The 11,220-nt window shown below is 32.5% G+C and overlaps 1 protein-coding gene across 8 annotated transcripts in view; it reads left to right on the top strand.

Annotated features, from left to right (window-relative positions):
* Positions 1-1,803: 1,803 nt before the first annotated feature.
* LOC119632634 (solute carrier organic anion transporter family member 74D) overlaps positions 1,804-11,220 on the top strand; it is a 27,793-nt gene continuing 18,376 nt past the window's right edge. For 4 of the 8 annotated variants that reach the window (XM_038025626.1, XM_038025629.1, XM_038025628.1 and 1 more), the window contains exons 1-2: positions 1,868-2,252; positions 2,858-2,953. The gene's annotated coding sequence lies outside the window, so the exon portion shown is untranslated. Of the gene's footprint in view, positions 1,827-1,867; positions 2,253-2,857; positions 2,954-11,220 lie in introns of those variants that run through there. The other 4 variants (XM_038025632.1, XM_038025630.1, XM_038025633.1 and 1 more) reach the window with 3 other exon arrangements.

Here is an 11,220-nt window from a genome sequence, read left to right as displayed (position 1 = left end):
GACTTTTTCATAGAGTCGATATATCTCGAGGCATTTATTCCCGTCTCTTGCCACGTTTCTTGCCATAGTTTACTATTTAATTAAAGGGCAATAACTTTTTTTTTTTTTTTTTTTTCATTATTATATACGAGAAAGACGCGAGGGAAAGAGAAATAGACAGGAGAAGCGGCCGCAATACCGATCAATGCATGATTTTTATTGAATGATTTTATCGTTTTCTCAACTTTGAGAATTGAACGATTTGCGTGACTAACGGGGACTAACGGCGATTAAGGAATTTAATATTTTTACCTATGTACTGTCAATAAGATGACATAATATGTTAGACAATTCTTGCGAACGATGTTCGGTGGACAGGGCCATTAGTAAAAAAAATGTTCTCGTACCTTTTTGATTTAATGTCAAATATTTGTTGTTGTTGCTTTTTTTTTTTTTTTTTTCTATTATTCGTAGTGTAACGAAATAGTTTTGAAAGGAGTAACGATGAAAATATGTAACTAAACGATGTCTGAGAGAAACGCAAGGAGATACGAATAAGCATTTGTTGTGTTTTACATCCACTATCGCAGGATAAGGTCGTCTGTATTATTCATAGAGGAACACTTCGAAGATCCTCTTAGGCATTTATATTTATGATTTTGATGAGGTATTAAATTCTATATTGATCTAAGCATGTCTGTCTGCCGGTCTGTGTAGTAGCTGAGTTTAACATTCTTCACTGAAATATGGCAAAAATGTTGAAAGTTCTTGCAGACTGATTGATATTGAAAATAGGACAAATCGGCCGAAGAGTTGCACGGTACAGTACAATGTATTTTTGCTTATTGCTTATAAACAACAAAAATTTGTATATTCTATAGGCGATCTTCCACAATATTTGTAGACACGTGAAGAAACCGATAGCAGTCGCACAATATTGTGTATCGTGTATAGAGATTTCTTTTCCTTTGAGTTTTTGTTTTTTTAAGATAAAGTTATTGGCTATCGAAGATGATTTTCTTTTTGATTATATTTATTTCGTATATCTTTTCTTTTACTCCGATACTCCGTTTCTTTCTTTCACTACGACAAATGAATCGAAATAAATTAGTAAAGATGAAGGCCAAATAGTATGGCTATAGTAAGGACACCTTTTATTTATAAGGATCTTGATTCATTTGTTTTTTTTTTTTTTGCGTATACATAAAATCGCTTCATTTTATCGTATCTGAACTAAAAACGATGCGTTCTATGTAGTGCCTGAGGAACCGTATTGTATTGAATTGAACTTGATTTCCAAAAGCAGGGTATTATGTGTTTTGATGCATGTTTGTATTATGTGAAATCGCGCCAATCGCTGTTTACCTGTGCTTATCATATATTTGTATATTCAAGTCTTTAAAAAATTTTTTAATATATTGTCGATATTTAGACACCAATGTATTTACATTTTTTAATAAAATATGCGTACCTTATATATATATAAAAAGAATATATATAAAAAGATATATATATATATATATATATATATATATATATATATATATAATAAATTTGTTTGTACGTAAGCGTGACTCTTCTGTACATTGGCTGGTCATGTCATCGGATGTTCTCTTACGCTCTCGGAATCGAGAAGAGCACAACAACTGATTTTCATGTTCACAACAGTCGATATAAATTCAAACTCAAATCAGATGATATCGTGAGTGCTCCGTGGAATATCTTCACATGTGTATGAACTCTGTTCGTGGTCGGTTTCATTGTTGTTCATCGAGAATTCGAAAAAAAAAACACAAAAATAAATAAATAAATAAAAAAAATCATAAAATAAACGCAGTTCCGCTGTTGTACCGTACCGCTTTACAACATTTTCAGTTTTTTTTTTTTTTTTTTTTTTTTTTTCTTTATATTTTCTTCTTTTCGCAGTGTGCTTTCATTTTTGAGACGTTTCCATTTACTAAATATAACTCCGATTAAAGTTCAGAAACGCATACAATCATATTTATGTATTATATATAATGCTTATTATCTCCTTTATAATTTAATCGAAATCGAGCGATATAGTGATTCGGAATACAAATATTTAAATATATTTGTAAAATAAAAAAAAAATAAAAAAAAAACAGATGGCACAGCTTAAATCTGCCACATAACGCGTACAGTGAAGAGAAACCTGCAGGATACTCGTTAACTCGTTCTTTTCACTTTATTTAGTGCACATTAATATTCACATTTCATATGAAGCCAGCGAATAGATTATAGAAAATAAATAAGTAAAAACATAACAGTGGGCCACCACTCATCATTAAATACTCTACACAACTTCGCTTAGTATAGTTATTTATATAAAGAATTTTTGAAAATGAAACGTTATATGGAAAATGATCGAAAAAGCCCCCTTTTTTAATAGCGTTCCATCCTTGGGCCCAAACATTCCGACATCAAAATATCTTAAAAATTTGCATATTATATTCCGAACACAACAACAACAACAACAACAAATGGACAGACGGACGGACTAGTTTGTATTGAATCGATTAGTATACTCAAAAGTGGAACATAAATCCTTGTTCGTGTTTTTATATATCTGAAAACACATAATAAGTTCTTGTAATACAACTGGTGCAGAATATAAGAAGAGAGAAAATAACGAAAGATGTTTACATAGCAATTTGTCCGTCTGCAAAACTTTTCACCTGAGCAGTAACGCTTTTGAAAATCGCATATTAGGAATGGCATTATAACGGATAAATATCATCCTAAATTCTGCCTTTGTTTTAACTCTACTCATTTACTATTATTATTTTGTTGTTGTGTTTAATGTATCCTACTATATCATTATAAGACGCAATATATATATATATAACTTATTATATAGAGTATATACATGTATGTGCTCAGCCTCTAAGTCAACAAAATTTGAAATCATTCTTCTGCTTCTATATCGTTCTCCTACAACTCCATACGAAAATTGGTAAGTTCTTCAATCTATCATATAATCCTTTCGTAGGCGATCAAATGACTTTCTTAAAAGACTATCTATCGAAAAGATATATCTCTAGCAATGTATATAAAAAATTATTTAAAATCTTATGAAAGATGTATAACATTGCGTATGAGTTATAAGTAATTATAAAATAAATAACTAAATTATTTTATATTCTCCATAAGATCATTGATTTCTCACACATATATATATATATATATATATATATGTATATGTATATGTATATCAAAAGTGAAATAACAGAATTTGAAGAAATCCGCCTTTTGCACGCTATCGAAATTCTTGTTTTGTTATTTCGTTTATAGCGCCCGTTCTTGCGTCAATTGTCAATTCCGTCCAAGCATGTATATACGTGCGCGTATATACATGTATGTATGTATATGTTTGTGTACATACATTATTTTGAAGATTTTCACGCCCCAACTCGGTTCAGCGATGATCGCGATCGTAAAACAATTCGCCTGCCATTGGAGTCGTCACCCAGCTGATGATGAAAATAGAAAGAAGACACTCAAGCTTGCTGCATATATTGTAATATGATTCTTCCAAGTCTAATTAATTCTTCAAAGCAAAACAAAAAGATGGAAACAATTTCGATTGGTTCACTAACATGCCCGCCATTTACTAATTGAATGAGTGATTTTCACGCGTATGTAATTCACATAGATGATGGGTCGTTCGAAGTCGTATTATGTTGTGTGTGAGAAATGGAAAAATAGTTAAAGTCTAGTTTTATCAAGTGTCTACCTATACCATATAAAACAATTTCATCCGATTTTTATTTTTATTATTTTTTTTTTGCGATCATATTCGTAAAAAGTGATCTTAACTGATATAATTCATAATATCATTCTGATCTAATCATACCTATATCAAGCATTTTTTAACTTAACACCCATTATGACTGAACCTCGACCCGCCATTTATTAATCGAATGTCTGCCAATGACTTTATCGTGTGTGTACATCTATTGTGAACATATTATCATTATTATTATCGACAAAACGTGACAAGCTCTCGAATATCTATTGTACATGCCCATGGCCTCCCATTTTAGAAGGCCTAGTGGCCAAGCATTTAGTATCCGATTCTGCAGATGTCGTCACATTCACATAGAATAAGATACGACGTTTCACTTGTCCCTTGGCAGAATCTACATGAATTGGTATCGAATATACCCATGTTTTTCAGTTGATACCTAAGGAAATTATGACCCATATTAATGTCGGTGACTTAACTTAGTTCGTTTTATTCTCAGTTCCAGCAGTTTATGCCTGAAGATTTTATGAATCTTTTCGCCAAGATTTACATAAATAATTACATTAATTTTAAATTTAAATTCTCAATTGTTTTTTTTTTTTTTTTAAACTTATTTAATTCATAAATATTTGGCCTACGAGAGTGGAGAAGTGAAAGCTATGAACAAGATCTAAATCGTTTTCTCCACTTATCCGATCCTGAATTGGATAACAATTGCAGGTTGATTTAATAGAACGCGTTAGGCTTTGAATCGAAAAAACCTAGAATGATATGTTCCCCATAAATACTTGAGTTTCTTATTTTCTTATTTGAGACGAAATCTATTTATCTATATATATATATATATATATATATGTCGTCTTATATTCGAAGAGAAATTGCCATTCTTTCAATCTGTTATTCATTCGTATTCCAATCTATAGAATTTGAACGAATCGATGAATTTCAAATTTAATCGAAATGTAAATAATCGTCTTCTATGGATTTACGTTTAGTCGGATTCAGTCAATTATTTAATAAAGAGAGTAAAAAAAAAAAAAAGCATTTTTTTGTATACTTAAACTATTTTTATATACATATTACTCAGGGAAACTTTAGCGACAAAGAAAAAATGTAAAACAAAAACAAAAAGAAGGATAAGTGTTTTGGAGAAAGTGAAATCATACATAAAAAAAAAAAACAAAAAAAAGCTTAATTCAATTTCGTATGACCTAAATACGTATCCACTACACGCTTATGTATACGAAATACTGAATGAGAACTTTAATCAATTTATACTGTTATGATGTCTCAGAAAAAATATATTTCTTAACTATACATGCGTTAGAGTTTGTTTTTTTGTTTTTTTGTTTTTTTTTTTTTTGCTTGTTTTTTGTTGGTGGGAAACGTGTAGGTGGAATGCTTAAAAGTCTAATGAGCGTTTAACGATGCTTTTAATTCACTCATATCTTCTATGCGTCAGCTACCTTATACTCGTGCTATCATCATTCAGCGAAAGGCCGCTTAATTGTGGTTTCCAGGGAACAGAATTCTTCACAATATGCATGTGTAACTTTTTAAGTAAATACCAATTAAATAACACTATTTTGTTGGTAATGGCTAGCGATGAGTTGTCTGCAGCGATTCCTCTCCTGAATCGTAACGTAATCTTTAACCGTTTATCATCTTTCTTTTGGCATTAGAATGTGTCTTCGAACTTCGAATGCATTTCGTTCCTCTATTGCTTGAACGGAAAACATGCTACGCATCAGTAGGCATTGCTGGCCGTGTTTCTGCATAAGCCAATCTTTCATATTTGGTATATGGTATTGGTGCTGTCACTGTTCCTACAAGTTCTCTTTAGCCAATAACTTGATCGTGGTCCTTAGTGTCCGATCAGGACGCCATCTTTGGATGTTATGTGGAAGCTGCTGCATATCATTATTGCATCTAAACTGCATGTTGACGGAAATCTTCTATTACAGTATTAAACATTAATCGCTCGACATCATATAGCTTTGCAGATTTTACCACTTCGAGACGTTAGCGGCGTTCTCTTGGGCCTGCTGTATTTGCTATTAGTCTTATTGGATCTATGCTTACGCCCGTCGCCTTCGAGCTGACATTATCTTTGATCGATCAAGACGGTCTTTTCCTTCTTTAATGAGAGCTGAGTTCGTTTTTTTAGTCCGCAAGCGCCAACTGTACTAATGTTAGTCATAAGCGAATTCTATTGATCGTATTTCGCCCTATGCTAACAATATCGTTTTCATATTATGACACCGATAATGTCGGCGAAGCTCATAATTGTAGACTGTTAAGGCACCTATAGATGCTACATATCGTGCTGCATGTGTGGGTAAGAATGTATGCGAATATGGTATATACTTACAGAGGGGAACAGCAATGCAAGTATGATGTATTTGTCCTTTAGTTCTTAAGGCAACCGAGTGTAGTAACAAAGTCACAGAAGCAGAAGGAAGGGAAGCTTAGAAAATTTTAAATTTCGAATCAAGTTGACACAGTTCAAAATCGCATTTAAACATTCTGAGCGAAAGAATAAAACGCACTCTATGATATATTACATATGTAAATTATGCTTGAATACGATTATACGAAGTGTTTTCAAGCATTCAATGTATATATCAATGATTGTACGACCAACGAAGAACGTTACTTTTATCGTAAGACAAGTCTTGGATATCCATCACTTCGAAAGGATATGTTAAGTATTTTTTTCTCTTTGATCCATCAAAAACATTTTATTAATGGACTTAAAAATAATTCTTTCATTCTGCATTTTTATAGCCTAAGAATGAAATAGCAACAAACGTAGTATATAAATTCTTAAAGATGTCCGTCTGTCCGTCCGTCTATGCAATGTCTGTTGTAAACAATATTTTCCTGCCTACAAAAATGATGAAGTTTTAAATTTGGCAGAAACATTGGAAGTCACATACACGCTAGGTTGGCAGGTATCGGAAATGGTCCATATCGATCGAAGCACATACCTACAGTGCAGCATAAGCTAAGAATAGCTCTACTTTCTGAAAGCTTTGCTCATTTGCATCATTAACCACAACAGATACATGATACAAATTTCCAAATGTATTCACCTAAAAGTGTAAATAATCAGCCGGACATTTCTTATATACCCATCTCTACTAATACATGTCAATTTGGCGCATGAACAAATACGTGTAACAACACTTAGAAAACAATATAATTATACACTATAAGTAAAAAATAAAAATATAAAATATATATTTATGGAAAGTTTTTATTATTCAATAATTTCATTATATATTATTTCAATATTCGACATTCATCGCATCTCGCATCTCGCATCTTTTACACAAATACTCAATTGTGTTTGCACAATTTCGGCAGACAACCTTTTCACATATTTTACATATGTTATTGGTGCTGCTGTTATTGCTGCTGCAGCCAATTTGGCAAGTCTTGCGTTCTTCCGGAGTACTAGATGACGGCTGATTATAATCTATCTGAAATAGGAAATCATTTCTGGATAGTTTCGACCCAGTACACTCTGCGTAGTGAGATTCTTGCGTTTATCTATGCGCTAAATATGAAATATTGATGAACACAAGATACTACTTTGGTGGTATATTTGCCAGCCATTTGGTCCACTATGTCGATTACAAACTTTGTTTCATTATAATAAGCTATTGTTTCTGGGATATGCTTTTCATTGTCTTTTATTATTATGAAAGTATGCTTAGTACTTAGTAACGACACCTTTAGATTTGACTGCATTTTCCTGATTTATAATGTTCTGTATGCTCAATACCACTTCATTTTATCTTTCTTGATTCTTGTGGGCTTTGGAAATTCTCTCTTGTTGGCTCGGCTAGTTCCAACTAAACTGTGTCTTTTTGCAATTAATTTTTCAGCTATAGCAAGGATGGGAGCAAAAAATTATTCAGGGTTGTATTTCTGCCTTAATGAAGATATGGTTCGATTAACCTTAAAACAGCAAATTCACTCAAGGGGTTGAAGTTCACGTTCGCTTCATTCTTACCTAAGTAAGGGAGATCATTTATTACGCACTTAGATTGCACATCGACTGCCAAACGAAATTTTATGTCAAATTTGTGCGGCTTTTTTGACGGGATTAGTAGGCAACAGGTTTATAACAGCATTGGCTATTACGTATAAATTGATTCCATATTTCATCATTCAATATATCATTGCAGATTTGTCGGTGCGTAAACGCTTAGATCGTTCCGCTTTTCATGCGAAGAACTAATTTCTGTTGATTATCTTTTTCACTGTCTAATGTTTCCCCTGCTTGCATACTTCCATCAGATTTCAAAATCTCAGTTTTATACCCATTTTGAATCACTTCGTTTTCATCCTCTTCCGAGCCAGCCAGTTCACTTCTCACAAATAGTGACTATGTTTTGCAAAATTTTAATTCCTCTTCTAGACATATTCAGATAATGAAGATGGGCTTCGTATCAGGTTCACAATAATATTTTAGTATTTTATTTTTCTTTTACTCAAACCAAACAACTATGGCCTTCAAAATCTCTTCGCACTCTGGTTCTATGTTTCGTTCTTTTTACTGCTTTGCTTATTGCTCGTTTCATTTAAGATAACGATTGCGGATAACGGAGATAACGGATCGAAGTATGGTCAGTACATTCCCATTTTTTTATTATTTTTTGTTATGTTTGCACGGGTAAAATTAATTTACTAAAAATTTTGCCTACATTACGATCGCGTCAAATTGACGCATATCCGTCGAGATAAATAGGTATAGAGAGAATTTCAAGATTTCCAATACTTTTGAAGAAAATAGCTTCCAGTATATATATATATATATATATTTACATCGTGCAATGGATAAAATTGTGTCTAGTCTAGTCTAGTGTTAAGGTGAGAAAAAGTGTTGTTCAATAATTGGTTTATTTCGTTTCTGAAGTTAATCTCACATAGTTGCAACTCACCTTATGATATCTTATTTATCACATGAATGAAAACGAAAAAAAGTTTTTACAAAAATTCGCCACTCAATCTATTTTTATTCGATTCCAACGATTGCGTTCCCATAATTTTTCTTCTTTTTCCCTTTCATATTCGTTCAACCAATCAGATCATACCATGTGCTTGGTATATATATACATATATATATATATAGGCATTGTGATGATTTGGAAAAATAATGAGTAGAAAAGGAAGAAAAGATCCTATTGTTTTATCAGGTATTGATCAGAGTCAGATGGCAGCAGCCTTACCTAAATAAATCAAGAGGTTTTTAGTGTTCTAAAAACAAGACAGAAGGTGATGGGCATAACCAGATGACTCTAGCTGCATACTGTTCTCTTTCCCAACAAATCCCTTCACTTTTAACCTTTATTCCAATATTAAATCACTGAGCGATTTTTCAATATTTTCGCTTATAACCATTACGTGCATAAATTCGTGTAGTTTACAGATCGATTTAATATTTAGGATGGGTTATTAGGATGCTTGACCGAAGTGATCAAAAACGATTTATTTTTGCTGCTAGCAATTGTGAATGAGTTGAAGAATCTCCAATGCTATCGTTTTTTCTGCCTCCTAGTTAATCATTTATTCAAACTTTATCTATGGCTACGCTAAGCTTTTATTTTTTGTCCAAAAATCCGGAATCGTACAAACGAATGCAAGTGAAACTATTAAGCCGATCCTCAAGCAGTACGAGGAAAACTCTAGATAAAAACAAAAATAATATCGGAGGATCAAGGGTACGAAAAGTTTCAATTCATCTCCTTGGCATATATCGATTTAATAAGGAACGACACACAAAAAGTAACAGTAACAGTACTTTTTGTTTTAAAAGTGAAAAAAGAAAGCCGACGTTGGTGTCTAAGGAAAAGCCTATGCAGATTAGTGTACTTGTTGCAATAAAAACAATCGAAAAATGATCATTGGCCATTCCGCCCTTTTTAAGGGATACAGTTTTTACCATTGTATGGTAGATTCGCTTGTCCTTAGTCTGTTCTAAAAATAAAGATTTATCGGCATCCGCGTACCATATTTATAAAAAAAGGGTCACTCTCACGAGCCTGCACCACCACCCGTTATTCAGAAATCGACTTTACAAAGTAGGGCGTTATAAGGGAAGTGATCGAATAAATGATCTGATTCGAACCATTTTTAAGATCCTTCGTCCTTGGGCCAAAATACATTAGTGTAGCGAATTTCAGTAAAATATCTCAAAAATTTGCGGTTTGCAGATTGAACACAAAGAAACAAGACGAACGAACGGACGGACGGGCGGACGGACAAGCAAGCTTAATTTGATTTTGGTTTTGATCGCTATAATAAAAAATGAGGTATCTCAAGTTTTTTTTTTGTTGGGTACTGCATACATCCGCACAAACTTAATGTACACAAACGGTGTAGAGTATAAAAGTACACTACAAATATAAAGATTTTTATTTAAACGTACTACTCATCACGGTATGTGTGTGTGTGTGTGTGTGTGTGTGTGTTGAACTTTGCTTTTTAAAAACTTCGGCATCTTGTGCAAAACACCTTTTAAATCTCTCTCTTATTGTTTGCATTCATATGAAAAATAGTTAGTCGGCAAAGCGTCTAATGATTCAATACAATTGATAGATATAATAAATAGAAAGACGAAGCGACTAGGGACAAAAGCCAATTAAATTGTCATAGGGAAAACCTCGAACTAATGCCTATTGGCCGGATTTACAGCAAGTTTTGTTTGTCTTTGCGTCAATTACACTACAAATCGCCCAAAGAAATGCCAAATTTTGTAGCTTCATTAATAGAAGGCGTGCTACGATTCGAATTTCTTCGTATATAGCATAGAATTGCTCGCTTATCATAATAACGATACAAATATTTAAAAAGAAAAAATCCGAGAAGAAAATTCGGATTATTTACGCATGTTTTTCAAGCATTTATTGCTTCAAAGCGAAATGTTTAGAACATAATCTCAAAAGAAGCAGACATAATGAGTTGTTCGTATTGAAAATTCCTATAATAAATAAAGGCCGTGAGATGATTAGGGCCATTCGTACTAAAAGTTATTGAATTTCATTGTGAAGAATGAAGTGGAGGAATAATAAGGGCTCCGGTTGGACAAAAAGAGACTTACATAACTATTGCAGATGGGATTTGAGTTCCTCGCATATTTAACGTTTCCCTATATAAGTAAATATGTAATATATATATACATACAAATATACATACATACATACATACATACATATATATATATATATACTCCTCAGTAGTGGGTTCAAACATTATTGTCACATTTTTTGTTTTTTATTTTCATTTTTCCTTTTCATTTTTTGTTTTTGTTGTTGTTTTTACCTTAGGCCACCAAGTGTTTTTGCTTTTATTTCAAGAGACTGACGGGCTGGCAAATAAATACCTAAGAAAGTTGTGCAAATTGTGGATACATTTATTAAGGCATACATACATATATATATATATATATATATATATATATATAT

The sequence above is a fragment of the Glossina fuscipes genome, unplaced genomic scaffold, assembly GCF_014805625.2.
Source record: "Glossina fuscipes isolate IAEA_lab_2018 unplaced genomic scaffold, Yale_Gfus_2 1, whole genome shotgun sequence".
Lineage (NCBI taxonomy): Eukaryota > Metazoa > Arthropoda > Insecta > Diptera > Glossinidae > Glossina > Glossina fuscipes.
Note: the sequence above shows the minus strand (reverse complement) of the source record. Positions and strands in the feature narration are given on the sequence as shown.